Source organism: Coptis chinensis, chromosome 5, assembly GCF_015680905.1.
Source record: "Coptis chinensis isolate HL-2020 chromosome 5, ASM1568090v1, whole genome shotgun sequence".
NCBI classification, from domain to species: domain Eukaryota; kingdom Viridiplantae; phylum Streptophyta; class Magnoliopsida; order Ranunculales; family Ranunculaceae; genus Coptis; species Coptis chinensis.
Window position 1 is genome coordinate 56,184,806 of NC_141460.1, and position 19,065 is coordinate 56,203,870.

The 19,065-nt window shown below is 35.5% G+C and overlaps 1 pseudogene; it reads right to left on the bottom strand.

Annotated features, from left to right (window-relative positions):
• Positions 1-537: 537 nt before the first annotated feature.
• LOC147498054 (secreted RxLR effector protein 161 pseudogene) lies at positions 538-852 on the bottom strand (annotated as a pseudogene).
• Positions 853-19,065: the final 18,213 nt, after the last annotated feature.

The following is a 19,065-nucleotide window of genomic DNA, read 5'->3' on the forward strand; positions in this document are numbered from 1 at the left end:
ATCTTGCTCGCTTTTCCAAGCGCCAAGGTGATCACCCATGTGAGTAGGTCGATTCAAGCCCAGTGACAAAAACAAATCAAGAATGTGTAATTTAAAAGAATATTCCAAAAAATCTAAATTAATGAAATATACCATAAACAATGTCAATTACATAAAAGATGTCTAAAGATATCAAATCCTATGAAGTCCTATACTCTTAACATGAGATTTAAACGCATCTCGCGCAATAGGTTTAGTCATGGGATCAGCCAACATGTTAAGTGTGGAGATATCTTTCAAGACCACTTCTCCTGTTGTAACTTTATCTCAAATGTAGTGAAAACGAGTCTCTATGTGTTTGGCCTTCCCATGATACTTAGAATCCTTTGCAAATGCCAGAGCTGCAGTGCTATCACTAGAAAGTAATATTGCATCCTCTGCATGAGCTGTGATATCTAAGTGTATTAAGAATTTCCTTAGCCAAACAGCTTCTTGGACTGCAGCTGAGCAAGCAACATACTCTGACTCCATTGTAGACAAAGCAACTCATTTTAGCTTTTAGCTACACCTAGTAATAATTCCACCTCCGAGCATAAAAGCATAACCCGAAGTGGACTTGCGCTCATCTTTATCATCAACCCAGTCTGCATCGGTGTAACCTTTTAATTTCAAGTATCCACCATGGTAAATTAGGACAAAGTCAGTAGTCCCTTGTAGATATCTGAGTATCCTTTTCACAGCATTCCAATGAGCGGGACCATGATATCTCTGATAACGACTAACTAATCCAACTACAAAGCTGATATCTGGTCGAGTACACATCATGACATACATCAGACTACCAATTGTAGCCGCATATGGCACATTGGACATTTGATTCTTTTTTTCATTAGTTTTGCGACACTGATCAAGGTTTAAGACACACCCTTTTTCTAATAGGGTGTCTATTGGTTTGGAGTTTTGCATACAGAAACACTCAAGAATCTTTCTAATGTAAGTCTCCTGAGACAAACCAAGAAATTTCTTTTGGCGATCTCGTGATCTTAACCCCTAACACATAGCCTGCTTCACCTATATCCTTCATATCAAAATTGGAAGACAACCACTTCTTAGGGGCAACAATGGAATCCATATCATTCCCGGCTAAAAAGAATGTCATCGACATACATCGAAAGGATAAGAAAACTCTTTTCGGATCGTTTAGTGTGCACGCTTGATGATCTTCTTCAATCATCTCAAAACCAATTGAGGTAATTGAATTGTGAAATATGAGATACCATTGTCTAGGCATATTTGAAGTTCATATATAGAACGTTTTAGGTGGCAAACTTTGCGCTTTTGTCCCTGGAACTCAAAACTAGTCGGTTAAGCCATATATACCACTTCCTTTAATTCTCTATTGAGAAATGCGGTCTTAACATCCATTTGAAAAAGTTCTAAATCCTATTGTGCGACAATAGCTAAAATGAGGCGAATTGAAGTGAATCTCACCACAGGGGAGAATGTCTCTTCATAGTCTATACCCTCTTGTTGGGTATAGCCTTTCGCCATAAGGCGTGCTCTATGCTTGTCAATTGAACCATTTGCCTTGCATTTAACTTTAAAAATCCATTTATTTCCAACAGTTTTACGCCCAGGCAGAAGATCAACTAACTCTTAGACCTTGTTTTTCTCCATTGAGCTCATCTCATATTTGCTAAGAGACTAGCAAAATGCTAGTTAGGGGCTGTGATAAGTGCTCAAAAGTAATGATTTATATCCCCAATTATGTGTATGTTAGTCTCCATTTTATATTTAAATATTCTAATATGATGCAATTTGAGTTTTGCAGGTCAAAGAACCTAAATGTGAAATATGGAGGGAAAAGAAGTCAAACAAGTAAAAAAGAAGTCACTGGGAATTACAACTAAAGGCCTAGGGCAAAAATGTCATATTTGTCTCCATAAGTGCCAAACCTAGTGAGACTCTAAAAGAGGATAATAATTGAGTTAGAAGAGTATTAAATCTGATCTCAAAGCCTTAATTTTGACTTCATAGGAAGAGGAGATCAACATGGAAATAAATTCAGAGTTTCACAAGAATTAGAAAACTGAAAGCTGTCAGAAGCTGCAGCTTGGGAAATAGCCTGCAGGGCAAAGTGAGCCATGTCCAACTTTTGTCCAACCGAATCCAACCTTTTCAAGATTTCTTATAGAAATATTCCAGAGAGTTTGACACCAAATAAACATAGGACTTGAATCTATATCCAAACAAATATGTAAGCTAATATATAAGGCACAAAAAGGTTTACATCATCTAGGAAATTTAGTTTATATCTTAGATCTAGAATTAAGAGAGAAGAAAGTTCAGACCTTTTTCACCATTACCGTCAATAAAGATTATTCCTTTTCATATTGTGTTCATAACATAGTATGAGGAGCTAATCTCCCTTCTCTTGGGAGGGGAGATGAAACTTTTTTCTTATGTTTTAGTTTAGTTCTTCTTCTATCATGTTTTAGTTTAAATCCCTCATTGAGTTTCTTCTTATTCATCCATTGATCTAATGCTCCTTGTAGAGGTTAGGAGGTCTTAGGGTAATTCATGATTGTGTAGAGCCAAATACCACAAACCCTAGATTCTTTTCTTCTAGTTTTTAGTGTTCTGGTGTGATGATTGAATTCTTTATGGCACCTCAATTAGTTGTATGGTTAATGCAACGTGTGGATTTTCCATGGCACCTAGAGTTGTATATTAAATGTCACTTAAAAAGCACAATTTGGTTTAATAGAAGATATCATGGAGATTGAAGAAGTATTTGATGGAAAGATAGAAAGTATGCGTTGAAAGCCACATATTATCATCATGGTTATGAACATAAGGTTTGTAGGTGTGGTGAGTTTCTATTGGTGATTTATATTAAGCATGATAGGTAGATCTATTAAACTAATTCTATAATTTTGGTGGATTCATCTCTCCCAAGATATTCTCTCTCTTGATTCATATTTATATATTTAATTTAATTTAGTTTATACCATAGTTTACTTCTCAAATCAAATCAAATTACATATATTCATTATTACTTAGCCACATCTTTTACTTGCATCTATTAGAGTAATTTAGATTAGAAGTTTATATTATAATCAACTAATTATTTAGAGTAGGATTGATACCTTGCTAGCCACTATACTTAATATTTAATAGGCTAAGTAAGATTTGTAAAAGATATGTAACATAAATAACAACAATACAAATAATTATGTGTTGTGAGCTTTTTCAATGGCACCGCTGCCCGCTCTAAATTGATTAGGTGATAGAATATTTAATTTAGATTACTTTAATTTAGGAATTCATATAGCATAAATTGCATATTTAGCATAATTAGATTAATTTAGCATAATTCAATTAGATTTGCATAGTAGAAAATATTTTTCATAAAGTTTAGTGTTTGTTTAACAGAAAATAACAGTACATAAAGCGTGTTTATAAATTTCAAAAATTCTAAAATTTTACAGAGTTGATCCTCAAAAGTCTCGGTAATTTCTTGGAATATTTTCTTATTTTCAGACTTGTTTTACCGGTAACTAACATCATCTTTGCGCACTCGTTTTTCAGTTTTCGTGACGTAAGCATCGGAAAAACATTCGAAAGCAGAGTTATTTGCACATTATCAAAAATTCTATATTTTACAGGAGGAACCTCGATTTGTCGGGGAGCTTTAAGAAACATTTAGGTATTGTTTGACCTGTTTTGACCACTTAACTAGTTGCTTGTTTTCAGTGTGTTACTACAGTTTTTCAGGACCAAGGTCTCTGGAAGAACAGTCGAGAAAAGGATCTGTAAAACTCCAAATAATCCAAATTTTTTACAGGATCATCCCCTGACACATCAGGAGACTCCAGTAACATTTTCGTGATTTTTTAGTGCTGTTTTACTTATTTAATCAATTGATTGTTTAAAGTGTGTATAGAAAACTTCTTCACTGGACTCCAGGGATTAAACAGTATAGAAGAGGGAGTTTTCAAGCTCGATTGCTCTAAAATTTTATAGGCTACTTCTTGGAAATATCAGGTAGCTTCTGTAAATATTTCAAAAATTTTTGGAGTTGTTTTGCTTGCTATAACAGTAAGTACTTCTCTTCCACAGTTGAATCCTCCGTTAGCGGTTTCATAATTAACATTAATAGTTAGTCTCATATAGTTTAATAATATAATTTAGTTAATTAAGTGCATATTAGATTAGTTTATATAACTTAATTGTCTAATTGTCTAGAGTACCATTAGTCAGCCATGGCTGATCAAAGAACTCTTAGCACTTTTGTTTCAACCTATGGTTCAACCACCAAAACTGCATAGTAATGCCCGAAAATAATAATAACTATGAGATTAAGCCCACCATTCTTAATATGTTGCCAAGATATTATGGAAAAACAAATGAAGAACCATATAATTATATGAGTAAGTTCTTAAGCATAATAAGTACTTTTAAAGCACCTCATCTTTCCCCTGAAGAAACTAGATTAAGGTTGTTCCCTTTGACTTTTGAGGATGCCGCACTACATTGGTATAGATCCCTACCCTCTAATTCTATAACTACTGGGAGCAACTATCACAAAAAGTTTATGAAATAATATTACCCTTTACGAAAACTGAAGCCATGCACTATTATTTAACCTTCAAAGGAAAACCTAATGAAGAGTTTCATACAATATGGGATAGATTTAATGATTTACTTGTCCATTGTCCACATCATGGTTTTTGACATATTTAATATAGTACATTACTTTATAAAAGGTCTTTTACCTATGAACCGCCAGTTAATTGAATCAATGAATGGAGGAAGATTTACTAGTCTTACTCCCGATGAAGCCTACACTTTTTGCAAAACTTTTCCGAGAGTTCTATGGATTGGGCTAATGGTAGTAACCATGAGGACATGGCACGGGTAGATGGGGATGAGTTTTAGTAAACAAGTTATGTATGATGTTAAAATGAACTCAATAAGAAACTTGAAGGTGCCATTGCTAGTTTATCCATGTGAATTGAAACTTTTAAACAAGAAGTTTGATTAATTTACTTTAAATTCTCCAATGAATAATCAACCTAAATGCTAATGAATGTCAACCAATTTTGTGAAAATTGTCTTTACTATAGATCACAACACCAGTTTGTTCTATGTTTGTTGCTTAAGGTAATCGATGATGTTTGTGCTTTTAATACATTCAAAAGACAAGGTTATCAAATAATTTTAGTAACAACAACAACTATAACCTAGATCTTAGAAATAACTTAAACAATTCATGGAGACAAAAAACATGTTCTTCACAAAGAAACCAATATGGTTTTAGGGTTATCAAGAGAACAATAGGCAACAATACATTAACAGAGGCCAGAGTACCTTTCCACAAAGATACCAACAACAACAACAACAACAACAACAACCAAACACGAATAGAGAATTAACCATAGACCCCATGGCTAATTACCAAACCCAACCCAACACCACAGATGAAACCATAAAATCTTTAGCCAACCAAAATTGGAGAATGAATTCAAAAGAATTGACCAAAAAATTCGATATTATGGGCTCAACAAGTAACACAACAAATAACTCAACAGATGAGCCAACAATTCAATCAAATACTAGCTAGTCTAGCGTGACACCTTAGGGAACCTTTGCCAAGCCAACCCAACAAAACCCAAAAGTTAGAAATGTTTATTAGTTGAAACCACCCTTCATCCCCGCACCACGTAAGGAGTTAACCTCGACATCTATCCTTAGAAAGAAAGTAGGATAACAAAGTTGACATACCTGATTCGATGAAGTTGTTATAACAAAAGATAAGGAAAAAAAAGCCGCCACTGAAACCGAGGAAACCAAAAATTAGGTAACCTAAAAAAATTCCACCCGCGACCATTCCCTTCTAGGTTAAAAGATAACAAAAAGGAAGTACTATATAATGAGATCATGAATATTTTAAAAATCTACATATCAATATTCCTTTCTAAGCAAGAATTTAAACAAATACCTTCATATGCTAAAATTTATAAAAGACCTAGTAAAAAAGAAAACAAATATTCCTAAGGACGCTTTTTATTAAACAAAGTTGTTCATCCTTTCTGCTGCAGAACAAAGTTTTAGTAAAACATAAGGACCCCAAGAGTCATACAAGCTTATGTAGAATAGAGAGGACTACATTGATAAAGCATTATTGGATTTTAGGTGTTAGTGTGAATTTATTACCATGCTACCAGCTTTATAAACATCTAGGGGTTGAAAGACTTGAAAACCAACAAATGTTAGACTACAGCTTATCGATAGATCTATTAAGATTCCACTCTAGGGTAATATAGGATGTGATTATCAAGGTCTTTGATTTTATTACCCCGCTGATTTTATAGTTCTTGACACTTTACCCACAAATGGAAACCAAATTCCTATCATCTGTGTAGACCACATTCTTAGCTACGCCAGGTTTTAATTAATTGTAGGAATGAGAACATGTCTATCACTTTCGAATATGAGAGTAGATGTAAACATATTTACACTATTTAGAAAACCCCCGACGATGATACAAAAAAGATGGATGATCTTATGTGTAAGACACACAATAGCTAATAAAAGTTTTAGGAACACTCACTACAAAGATCCATTTTATCATATGTATCACAATTAGGCACCTAATTATAACAAGGATAGTGTTATACTACAAAGATCCATTTTATCATATGTATCACAATTAGGGCACTAATTATAACAAGGATAGTGTTATACACCATATTAATACATTGCTAGACACCGGTCAACCTCATGCAAAAAATAGAAGACATTAGAGCATCTTTATGTCGCTTTTCACCTTTAATCACAAATTTATAAAAAAAAAATAATTAGATGGCCTCGCCTCTACTAGGGCGTATAGGTCACATGGAAAAGAAGGAAGATAAAAATAGTAAAAGAAATTAGATTGAAACAAGTTTTAAGTCTAGGGAATCGACTTTAAAAGACCAACAAATTTAGAAAATTAATTACCTAATTTAGTTGGGGGCCCTCAGGTGACCGGCTATTAAATGTAGTGCTTAGTGGGAGGAGGCAAATCAAGAAGTTTAAATAGATAGTTTAATCAGTAGCTCATGACAAGGAAATCAACCTGAGAAAATAAATGTAAAATTAACCTCGTATTTAAGATATAAAAGTAAAAAAACTCACCGAATTTTGAACTTTTTATATTTCCATTCCAACCTGCGGAGCTTTCTTCAAACCAATTCAAACAATGATAGAGGACTAGGGAAGTTCCAATATAAATCTCAAGACAACTAACCCGCAAAGCAAAAAGAGGGAAGAATAACGATAGATTTTGGAATTGAAGTTAAGATAGGGAGTTGAAATCTGCCCGTGAAGTCAGAAGTTTTACAATTCCGACTAGTAGTAGACATGGAGCACTTTTGAAAATTTTCATATAAAGCTATATTTTGTAGCCTCCTAAGTTCAATTACTCAAACATCTCTCAGATTCATTGCAAAGACTCATAGATTATGATGGAATATAGTAAAATTGAAAAATTCTCAAATCGCGCTTACATGCGGTAAAATTTTGAATAATCTCCTCACACTTCCTTATCCAAGTAAACGGAATCCCTAGTTTACCATGTGATAATCTCGACTAATCCTCACCGGGTCATATATTCTGAAAAGAATCTCTCGTAAGATGGTATACTATTTTTACCTCACGTATGTGGGGAAAAAGAATAATGAATACTGAAACATCCCACATACTACCTTGAAAAAATGGTACTTCTAGATGACAATAGTCTCATGGAAAGAATATCAATCACATACGGTTGCTCCGTCCTTCACTTTAGCATCCTCTCACCTATTCTAGACTTTGTACCATACCCAGAAGTGATAAGTCAAAAAAATTGGGTTGTAACTTTGGCTTGGGTATTGATTTATAAAGAAAGGTAAAAAGGATTCTAAGGTCAAAGCTTACAAAACACTAAGGGTTTTGCTTCATTCTTTAGAAGATTTCTTCAATTTATGTATTGCAGAGAAAATTCTTCCTTTGTCTTAGCTTTTCCATCCATTCTGTTCAACTTTTTTTTTTTAATTAATTTTTTTTTTTAGCTTAGTGGTATATCCTTGATTAGTACTGGATATGTTTGTTTTCCACTAGCTTCTTTCACTTAGAGTAGAATGATGGTCTTCATTGTATCTCTCTGGTATTTCCTTGTAATCTTCTTTTTGTGCTATTTCTTTCTCTTTGTGCCCCTCGTATTCTCGGTAAATATATGGGTATGGCTAATAAAGATTTTTGGCTATACCTCTTTGTCCGAGTCAAAAAGGGTAAAGGGTTTTATGAAAGAAAAATGGTTTATTGTTGTAAGGCTCAAAAGGGTTTAACATGATGGTCCTACTAAAGTGGGTGATAAGAGCCCAAACTGTAGTTTTAACCCCTTAATAATCATACTTTTAGACCAATTATGTGAATATTAATAAGTGAGAGTTAATACCGACACGTTTTTTATGCATTTCAAAGCTTCAAAGTCCATTATGTGCAGAAATGTGCCACTTTAGCAAGATAAAGGAGCAATGGTTGGTTGCTAAGGAGTTCTCATGATTAAAGGCCAAGATTCAAGAGAGACAAAAGCCTTTCTAAAGCTGAAAAGTGAAAAGTCAAAAGTCAACGCGCGCTTAAACAAAGACACAAAGTCGCAGAACTTCCTCAAGACCATATCTTTGGACTCATACCTAAATTGGGCCTACCTTATGTCAAACGACCGAATCGAAAGAGCTTTTCCAATGGTTCAAGCCTTGACCCAATCAGAGGAGCAGAAGTGGACAAAACATCTGTCGAAGCCCATTGCGGTGAAGAGCCCATTTTGGACTAAAGAAATTGGGTTTGGGCACCGATTCTTCGCCCAAAACATGGCTCCAAGCCCATGCACGATTTTGGATCTGAAAGTATAAAACAAAAAGCTTAGCTCTTTGTTAATGGTAGATAGTTAGACCTAGATTAGAAATTAGATTAGTTAGCCTCCATTAATGAGTTTTAGAACTTAGTTTTAGAATTTCATTTCTTATTTTAGATTAATTTCTTGAATCATTGAATATCATTCATTACATAAATAAAATAGTTATTATTCTTGTCATTTGATTTTTGTTATTTCAATCTATTAGATCTAGTTTTAATTATTGTTGGTTACCATTTTCTTAGTTGTTAATTAGATTTTTAATTATTGTTTAATTTAGATTTGTAAATTTCAAATCTTGATATTATGTTTAGTTTAGATTCATATGGAAATAATTGCGGAATGATTCTCAACTAAACCTCCGTTAGAGGGTTGAGAAGCCTTGATGAAAGCTTGATTCCGATTATCGTAGTCGTCGTAATTTCTATTCCACTCTAAAAACGATTAATTAAGCTATGAGAATGGGTTTAATCGTTCACATGCTAGTTATGAATTGATAGAAATATCATGTGTAATTAGGGGATTAGGAAGAACCAATTGTTCTGTAGCTAGCAGTTCATTCAGATTACTTAATTTATTTGTTAGTGAGTTAAAGTTGAGTTAAGGTGGAATCAATCCCCACAATTCCTTATTATAGAATCAACATAGTATTTTCCGTAGAATCAATTATAGTTTGTATCTTGTGGGCAGTTGCATCGTAGTATAATTCCCTCGTAAAAACTCTCATTAGACTTAAGACCGATTAGTTAACTATGAAACCATTCCATGCTACTTAGAGAACTAGGAGTGGAACTAATTTGTTACTCCACTCTATTTCGATAGAATTGAGAGTAGAAAAGTTGATAAATATAGACTAAGTAATAAGTTTTAGTTTTACTTCACGTTTTGAGTTTCATCGTTCATTTCTCAGTAGGTAAACTATCATTTTTATCTTTTATCCCGAGTAGGATAAAAGGCTGAATAGGTTCACTACTTGACTTATCGGTATGATACTCTATTTGAATAGACTACAAGACCTAATGGCTATCTCCCAGTTGATGTCATAGGATTAACCAAATCAACAAATAATGAGACTATATTACAACGACATAAAGAACTGAAAGATGTTGAGTCACTAAGACTTGGATTTTTCGTAAGACTCTCCAAAGAATGGGTATAAAGCTCAAGTCTCATGGGCTAAGTCTAAAAATTCTACTTCCAGTTTACTAGGGGTTTAAATCTCTCTTCTAGCAAATGTACAAAAACCCACCAAAGTATTATGGTGGTGCCTTGATAAAGAATTCTATCAACAAGAACTATGTCCAAAGATAATAAATAGTCTAAGCAATAATGAAATCAATAATATAAACTATCTATCAAACTCAACACTAAAGCGTTATAGAATATATATCCCAGACTCATCATTAAAATTCATTTTTTCTCATGCTATTGATATAGAAACAAAAATATTTTTGTTTTTGAAAACTAATTTTCAAAATTCATTTCTCAAGTACACCCTCCCCCTACTTATGCATGCATTGACCTCAATGTATAAAGAAGTAAATGAAATGAATGAGAAAAAGGTAGGATATTACCATTGATGCCGAATATCAAGAATTAGTTCAAGAAACAAATTTTTCGGTCTTTTTACGTCAGATCCCCAAGACGTAATGTGAGTCTTTTAAAGTCAGATTCTCAAGACTTTTGAGTCCTTTATAGTCAGATCCTCAAGACTAGTATTCCCACCCACTAGGTTCCACTTTGTAAGAATTCTTCTGATCTCTCTCAGCATGTGATTGACAAAAGTATACCTTGTACCAACAATTTTCTCTTAATGGTCAGAACCGGGACAAGTTTAAGAATGGCAATCTTCACGAACCTAGCTTTTACTTCCCCGTAGACATTTTTATCTACCGTAATTCCTTCCTTTGAAACTTGGTGACCCAACACTATCCCTTCCTTTTACCATGAAGTGGCACTTTTCATTCGAACTAAGTTGGTATCGCAATAGTGTTTAAGGACTAAAGAGAGATGGTACGCACAATCCTCGAAAGGACATGTGAATATGGTCTTCTCTTTAGTCCTCGGGTGAATATGGATCTGAAAATATCCCGAGTAACCATCAAAAAGCAAGAGTAAGTTTGTCCAAATAATCTTTCTAACATCCGATCGATGAAAGGCAATGGAAAATGATCTTTCCTCGATCGCTTTTTCAACTTCACAATCGATGCAAACTCTCCATCCAAATCACGAATTCGGTTAGAATCAACTCATTGTTCTTGTTCTCGACATCGGTGGTTCTCGAACTTCTTCGACACAACTTGAACCTGGACTAACCCATCGACTATCGAAATAGGGTGGTAGATAATGCGCATTAAGGAGTTTGACGACCTCTTGCTTAGAAGTCTTGGAATCCTCTTCCAAATGAATCCTATGTTGAACTATCATGGGGCTAGTGATCCCCTTGATATCATCAATTGTCCAACCTATAACTGACTTGTGTTCCTTTAAAAGTGCTACTAACCTGGATTCCTGCTCCTTAGTGAAATCTGATGCAATGGCTACTGGGTAGGTTCCCAAATCTCCCAAGAAAACATACTTGAGTGTAGACGTCAAAGGATTTAATTCTAGCTTAGGTGGCTCCTTCTTAAGCTCTTTAGATGGTCCATCAGACATAGGCGATTCAAACTGTTCTTTGAACTTGTTGTCATCCATGACAGGTGATGAATCCAAAAGTGCATTGATTTCCTCGACACTAAGTTCCTCATAGTCTGGAGTGCGTGCGAAGCTTTCCAACTTGTTAACAGGATATGAATGAGTCGATAATCCTGTGCTAACGCTTTAATCATGCATACCTCGTTCACAGCACACACCTCCTATGGTTGCTGTAACGTATGGAAAATATTAGTTTTGACTCTCATATTACCAAAGGATAACGTTATATTACCGTTTCGACAGTTGATGAGTGCATTTGCAGTGGCCAAGAATGGTCTGCCTAGAATGATTGGTATCTCTGCCTACCAGATGTAGGTGTTTGTGTCGAAAATACTATGAAATCAACTGGATAATAGAAATCTTCGATCTTGACTATGACGTCTTCAATTATTCCTTTAGATATCTTTATTGATCTATCTGCAAACTGTAAAGTAACATCAGTCGGTTTAAGATCCTTCAAGCCTAACTTCTCGTAGACGAAATATGGTAAAATATTCACACTAGCACCCAAATCTAATAAAGCTTGCTCCTCCAAAGAATCTCCAATTCTGCATGTAACAGTTGAACTTCCAGGATCTTTCAGTTTTACAACCGCTTGATTATGTAGGTACGATGAACATCTTTGAGCGATAAAAGCTTCTTTCGGAATGTTGGTCTTTTTCTTCACTAGATCTTTCAGGAACTTGGCATACGAGGGGACTTGCTTGATGGCGGTCAAAAATGGGATATTAATATGCAAATTCTAAAATACATCGCAAATCTCCTTGTACTGGTCATCCTTTCTGGTATTCACTAGTTTCGAAGGAAACGGTGCTGGCGGATTCTTCAATATCGGTTCTTTTCTTTCAGCTTCGGTTGGCTTGGTAACAAATAGTGGAGTGACCGGTGGAGTCACTCGTGATGGCTTCTTCTTACTTACTTCCACAGTAGTTCTTTCAACTTCTTTTGCAACAGTTTCTTCAGCAGATGGCACAACACTAGATATATCTGGAGTGTTAGAACTGGGTGGGATGGTGGGAACATAAGTTACATTTGGCTCAGCAGAATCTTTCCCTGGTTCATAGACAATCTTGTTATCAACTTTCTTGCCTGACCTTAGAGTGGTGACAGAATTAACTTGGTCATGAGTAATCTCCAGGTTATCTAACTGCAAGACACCTCTTCCTTTCGGATTTGGCTCCGACTGGCTTGGTAATGCTCATTTCGATCTTTCCGTCAAGGCGGCAGCGATTTGCCCTATCTGGCCTTGAATGACACTAAAGTTATTCTCCAACTTCTTGGTTTTTTGATTTGTCTGTTTCAACTTATTGACAATGGTGGTGATAGCTTCTTCTAGATGTGGGATAACTGCTTTGCTCAACTAAGGCGTAGGGGCAATATATCCACTCATAAGATCTGGTACTAACTCTCTATTTGTGTTGGCTGGGTATTGTTGGTTCTGGTATGATTGTTGATTTATGTATGGTTGTTGGCGGTCTTGGAACTGATACTGGTTATTCTAGAACTGATTTGACTGATTTTGGAATCCTGGAGGAAAATTCCTCTGATTTGTATTTTGTGGCTTCCAATAATTCTGTCCCCGATTGAACTGGTTATTTCTTCCTAAAGAGTTGATACTACATGCCTCTACATTAGTATCCAGATAGTACGAACACTCTTCAGTGGTGTGGCCTTCATTAGAACATAGCTCACAAATGGCATAACAAGGCTTGGTTGGCTGAGGTTTAGCTTGGAAATTGTTTGTTTTTGGAGGATTCATGGAGAGCTGATCAAACTTCTTGTTCAGAGTTTCAAGTCCTATTGATAGGCTTGCCATAATTGATAACATTGCTTGATTTGGGTCTTCTTGAATTTGGTTGCCAAATTGCTTCGGCACCCCCTCCACTCTAGCTACATCCTCGTTGCTAGTACTCCATTGTTGAGTGTCTTCAGCTAAATTCTCGAGAAAGTTGTAGGCTTTCTCTCCATCCAATGATGTAAACTTACCTTGATGCATTGACTGTATCATCTGCTTGTTCATAGTAGAAAGTCCTCGAAAGAAAAAATGAGCAAGTGTGCTCTTATCATAACCATGATGTGGACTTGAGACTAACAAATTATTGAATTTCTCCCAGCTTTGATGATATTCTTCAGTCACCTTCCCTTTGAAATTGTTGATGGCTTGCTGCATGGCATCACTTCTTAGGGTGGGTAGAACTTGTTCATAAACTTTGTTCTCAACTTTTCCCGGTTGTTGATTGAATTGATCGGTACTGCGGCGTTAACCATTCGGATGCTTTACCTTTGAGTGAGAGTGGAAAAGAATTAACTTGATACTATCATCCCCGATATTCTCGTTCTTGAAAGTTCTCGAGGAATGATAGAAATTTGTTCATGTGAACAAAAGGTGAACATTAATCGAACCATTAAACTTTGGAAGCATAGAGATTCTTGATGCTCTAAGTTCAAACCGGTTAATACGTCTTTGGAAAAACAATATTCTTTGGGTGGGTCTCCAATGATTGGTGAATAGAAATCACTCGGCTTCTTCCTTTGTTGTGCTTTGCATGGGTGGGATAACCGAGATTATTGGTGTCCAAAACACCTCAATCATTGGTCAGTAGACCATTGTATCAATCTCGCTAGTATTCTTGTGAGTATTCCTTGTGAGTCGGTGGTTAAACCTTGTCCATTGTTGTGTTATTATCGAGGGCGATGATATGGGCGACGGGGCATACACTAGAAAATGCTATCGCGAAAATAATGAAAAACTATCCTACTATGCTTGAATGGAATTAAACTAATATATAACTATTCTAAATTATACTAAAATGCAAAACTACTTTCCTTCAACTGGGTTGGGCTTTGCAGCTAGTATCTCCCGTTGTCTAAAAGTTTGTTTCTTCTAGGGTTATGGTGAATCACTTGGATTGCTTAAGTACCACGACCCATGGGACGATAGTCCGTTTGTCAAGATCCGCACAAGAAAACACTAGAGTAAATATTTCAACACTGTGTTGGCTTACAACTTCAATTGTTGAAAAAGTCATAAATGCAATTATACTAGAAAGCAATAAAACTACATTATGATGCAACTATACTAAGAATGAAATAAAAAGAATGAAGATTTGACTAACCTGGATGGTAGATCTTGTCTTCGAGATGTCCTTCAAGCTTCTATCTTTCTCAAAAGGATGGATGTTGCGGCTAAAATTACCTCAAGATCCAAACTTCTAATCTTGAAAGAAAACGTTAAACATAAACAACTTAAAACAGCAGCAACACCATTTGACAAGCTTCTTTTTGTGTATGTAGATGGTGTATGGTCGTTGAACAAAATAGAAGCATATCAAAACCTAATTATCCCTCAATAAGTAAAGGATGAGTAGGTATCGTTCCACTTTTAAGTATATGTTATGTGAAGGATAGGACTGGAAAGGGGGTTTAAGGGATTAAAAACTATGATTGTAGAGATTTTAGATTCTAATGCTAAACTAAACTAAATTAACTAAACTATTGAGAATTTATAAGAGAGGGAATTCAAGAGATTAGAATCCACCAATACTTTTAATCTATGACCTTCTACGTCATGGTTGTTCTTACAAGTAGACTACAATTAGGCAATCGAGCGAGTGTCGATGCCCTATTGGACGAAACATCATTAACAATTAACTCTACTTAAGGTTGCTCCTATGTTTATGCTATTAATATCTTCTTTCCTTTTATGTAATCTCGGGCAGCCATTCAATGTATTACCGAGAGCAACATCAAGGAGTACTTCCTAATAAGGCGGCCATTCAATGAATCACCACTTAAGGTAAACACAAAGAATACTTCCCCTAGGCAGCCACTCCCTGAGCTACCCCTTCTAAGGCAACACAAAGAATACTTCCCTAACTCTAAAGAACTATACTACTAGAAGAAAAGTAAAGAACACTAGCATGATATTAATATTGCAAAACATAAACCCTATTCTATACTTTCATCCCCCGGTGTGGGCAATGGAACTAATAACTAAAAACATAAAGAACTAACTTTGATTGAAGAACACCATGAACCGTAAGAATCATTAAACCTTAAGCATCGGTTTTCATCTCCTCCCTGAAGGAGAAGATTAGCCTTCCATAAAGAAGGAAGAACACGAAGAACGAGAAGAAGAAGAGTCGAAGAACATAAGACTAGAAAGACTAATTTATTAAGACTCAGCTAGTTAAAACCGATCTTTTATTATTAATCTCTCTCTGCCTCAAGTTCTGGAGATAGGAATATAAGTTAATTGGCAAATTATATGAGGCACTTAGGTCCTCTATTTATAGGGGTTACAATGAGCTCTAGAAGCATTCCAAACCGTCATTTGTTTCCTAATACAAATAGACTTCTTTCAAAGTCCAACTTCGTCTCCAAAACTGAGAAGGAATTGGCTACAGTGTCGATCCATGCGTCTTAGACGCGATCAATCGCGTTGGATCGCCGATCCATCGTCCTTTAAATGCGTAAGCTATTTTGTCTATTCTCGCTCTATCCTTCTATCCTCTTTTTATGGCTTTGGTCCAAGCAACAAATCCTTTGGCCTTGGGCTTCTAAATAGGCTTTAAAATAGGTCCAAGTCGCATATTTAATAGCTTCAATTCCTTGGCCTTCTCCATGATTGTCCACGGGCTTCCCATGTGATTCTTAATACTCGAATTGTCTGCTTTTACCCCTTTTCTCTAATATTCCACAAAACTCCCTCTTTCACCTGTAGAATCATAAAACATAACTTACAAACACTATTAGTCCACTAAGATGGCTAAACAAGAGGCATAATCGAAGGTTAAATTGCACTTTTTGAGCACTTATCAGTATCTTTTCTAGAAAACTCTCATGAAGCTATAACTCGTCCACTAGGGAATTCCTAGTAGTTTAAGGCCTTGTTGCATACGGTCAATACAACCGCACTCTGTGAAATGAGAATTAGTTAGGACTACACACTTTTGGCCACTTATCTGTTTTAATGTCTCTTCTTTGCTTGAGGACAAGCAAAGTGTTGTTTGGGGGTAGTGTGATAAGCACCCACAACTGTGATATTATACCCCATAGAGACATCAATTTGGTTAATTATATGTTTAATAATCGAAAAATAATCGCGATTTTAAATTGATTTTTGCGGTTGGAGCAACTAACATAAAAATGATGATAAAGCCATTTTAAGCACGAAATAGGAGTATCTGAAGCTTTCCAATTAAGCCCCACGTGAAGCCCAAAATCCGACTAAAGCCCAAAGACTCAAATAAGACAAAATCCAAATAAACGGGATTATGTGCACGTAGCGTCAAACTTCGAAGCTCATATCTCTTGAACTAGGACTCTGAATGCGATGAGTGAGCTGCCCCGATGATCAATGCGACGAACTCTACGCATAGGCAGGAAGTTGTAAAAATGCTAAAAGACCGGACTGCCACTAGACACTGCATATGGACCCACTAGGCGGGCCCACAAGATTTGATGAGTCATCATGCAAGTCAAGACAAAGGTGCAAATAATTAGTGCAAATTTGACACCTTTCACGAAGTTAATGAGTTGGTTGGATTTAGGTGATGATTGTCTAAAAAAATGAAAGGTGTCAAATGGGGGTTAGTTGTGGATAAGAGAAAAATAAATGAGATGAGAGTGTTTCACGTGGGAGAAGAGAAAAAGGCTCTCTTATGTAAAGGGGTGCTGTTTTTGGGGAGTTGGCTAGCTTTTACTTCCTTGACTTTTACTTTTCATTTACTTCCATGTCTTTACTTTTAGTTTTAGTTTTTAGTGTGAAGAAAAAAAAGCTTGTAACTTGTTAATGGGGAACTCTTTCTCGTTTTAATAAACTCTTTTTCATTTAGGTAAACAGGTTGTAGTTTCTTGTTTCATTCTCTTTTTCTCTTTCATTTCACATATCTTCTTGTAGTTTAATTCAATCCTAGGATCATGAGCTAAAACTCTCCCAAAATGATGCTCATATGAGGATCAGGCTACAAATTTAGGATTCCAGAAATCACTACTTAAAGACTTAGGTTCTATTTTTCATCATATCCCAAAATGACAATATCTGATCAATTGTTGTAAAATAAAACTAGGAGTTTGAATGATATTTCAGAGATGAAATATCATTTCAATTCCATATACTAGCATGATATTTTTAGAGATAGGTATATTGTGTTAGGGATTTGAGATGGTAGTGACCTATTTCTAAAAGACTATTAGCTAGGCTTTGCATGAGTTGGATTAATCCTTCCTTATCTTTCTCTTTCTTTTATTTAACTATAAAAAAAACTTACAATTTTTAGATAACTTGTGTAGCAAAAATCTATCTATCAAATCCTTCTCACGTAATTCTCCAAGGTGTAGATTTCAGTTGTGATCATTTAGATTCTTGTCTTAGGAGCGGAACGAAATCCCTACTCGAACTAGAAAAAATAGAAAAAAAAAAAAATGAGTAAAGAAATATTGAGTTTTAGCACGTAGTAAGTAAATTTCTAAAAACACTAAAAAGTGCTAAGATCATGAGCCAAAAACAATGGCCCAATACAAATGTGACAATGAGAATAGTTTTTCACTAAGTTATAATAAGGGTAACACTTGTTACTGAAATAGTTGTCAACTTGTGATCTTCAGACGAAATCTTTTATTTTGTCTCATAAATTTTTTGATATTTTTTTAGTTTTTTTTCCGGATAGGTTGTTTCATTCTCCCCCCCCTCAATTTTTCCGCGTTTTTTTCTCCGGGACGGGATGTTTCATTCTATTCGGGCGTGTTTTTTTCAATATTTTTCACATTCGCATTTAATAAAATATTCCGTCCTAATTTTAAAATCACATTTGCATTGGGCAACCTCTAGTAGCTTCTCACCAAGAATGTAACTATGAGGGAAAATAGTCATAAGTGGTGCCTATATGGAAGTACCAAGTTGTTGTTTGCATTGGGAATGCTCTTAGGGCATCTCTAATGGGGGGTGTAAACCATATAAAGTGGAAATTTTACACCCCAAATGTCAAAAAACTCTTTCCAATGGGGTGTTATACCGTAGGTAATAGAGTATTAGTTGATAGAGAGGGTGGGGAATTCCCCTCGCCATCGCCTAATAAAAGCACGGGGCGACACTCGAAAGGCGTCGCCCGAGTAAAACAAATTCGGATGTCACTTGGAGTGTCATCCCTATCTATTTCTAAAGTCATAATTTGAAAATTTTAAACTCGGACGTCACTTGAAGGGACGTCCCACTTTAATTTGAAAATTGAACTTTTTTACACTTTTCCATTGGAAACAATAGAGAGTGGATATTTATAGACTCTACAATAATTTACAATTGGAGTAGTAAAATCCTAATGGCACCTAGGTGGCGCCTATGTAGAGGTGTAATTTTACACTCCCCATTGGAGATGCCCTTACCAAGCGCCAATTGGATCTATGTACACTATATTTTGGCGCTCATTTCAAGAATAAGCCAAACTATAGTA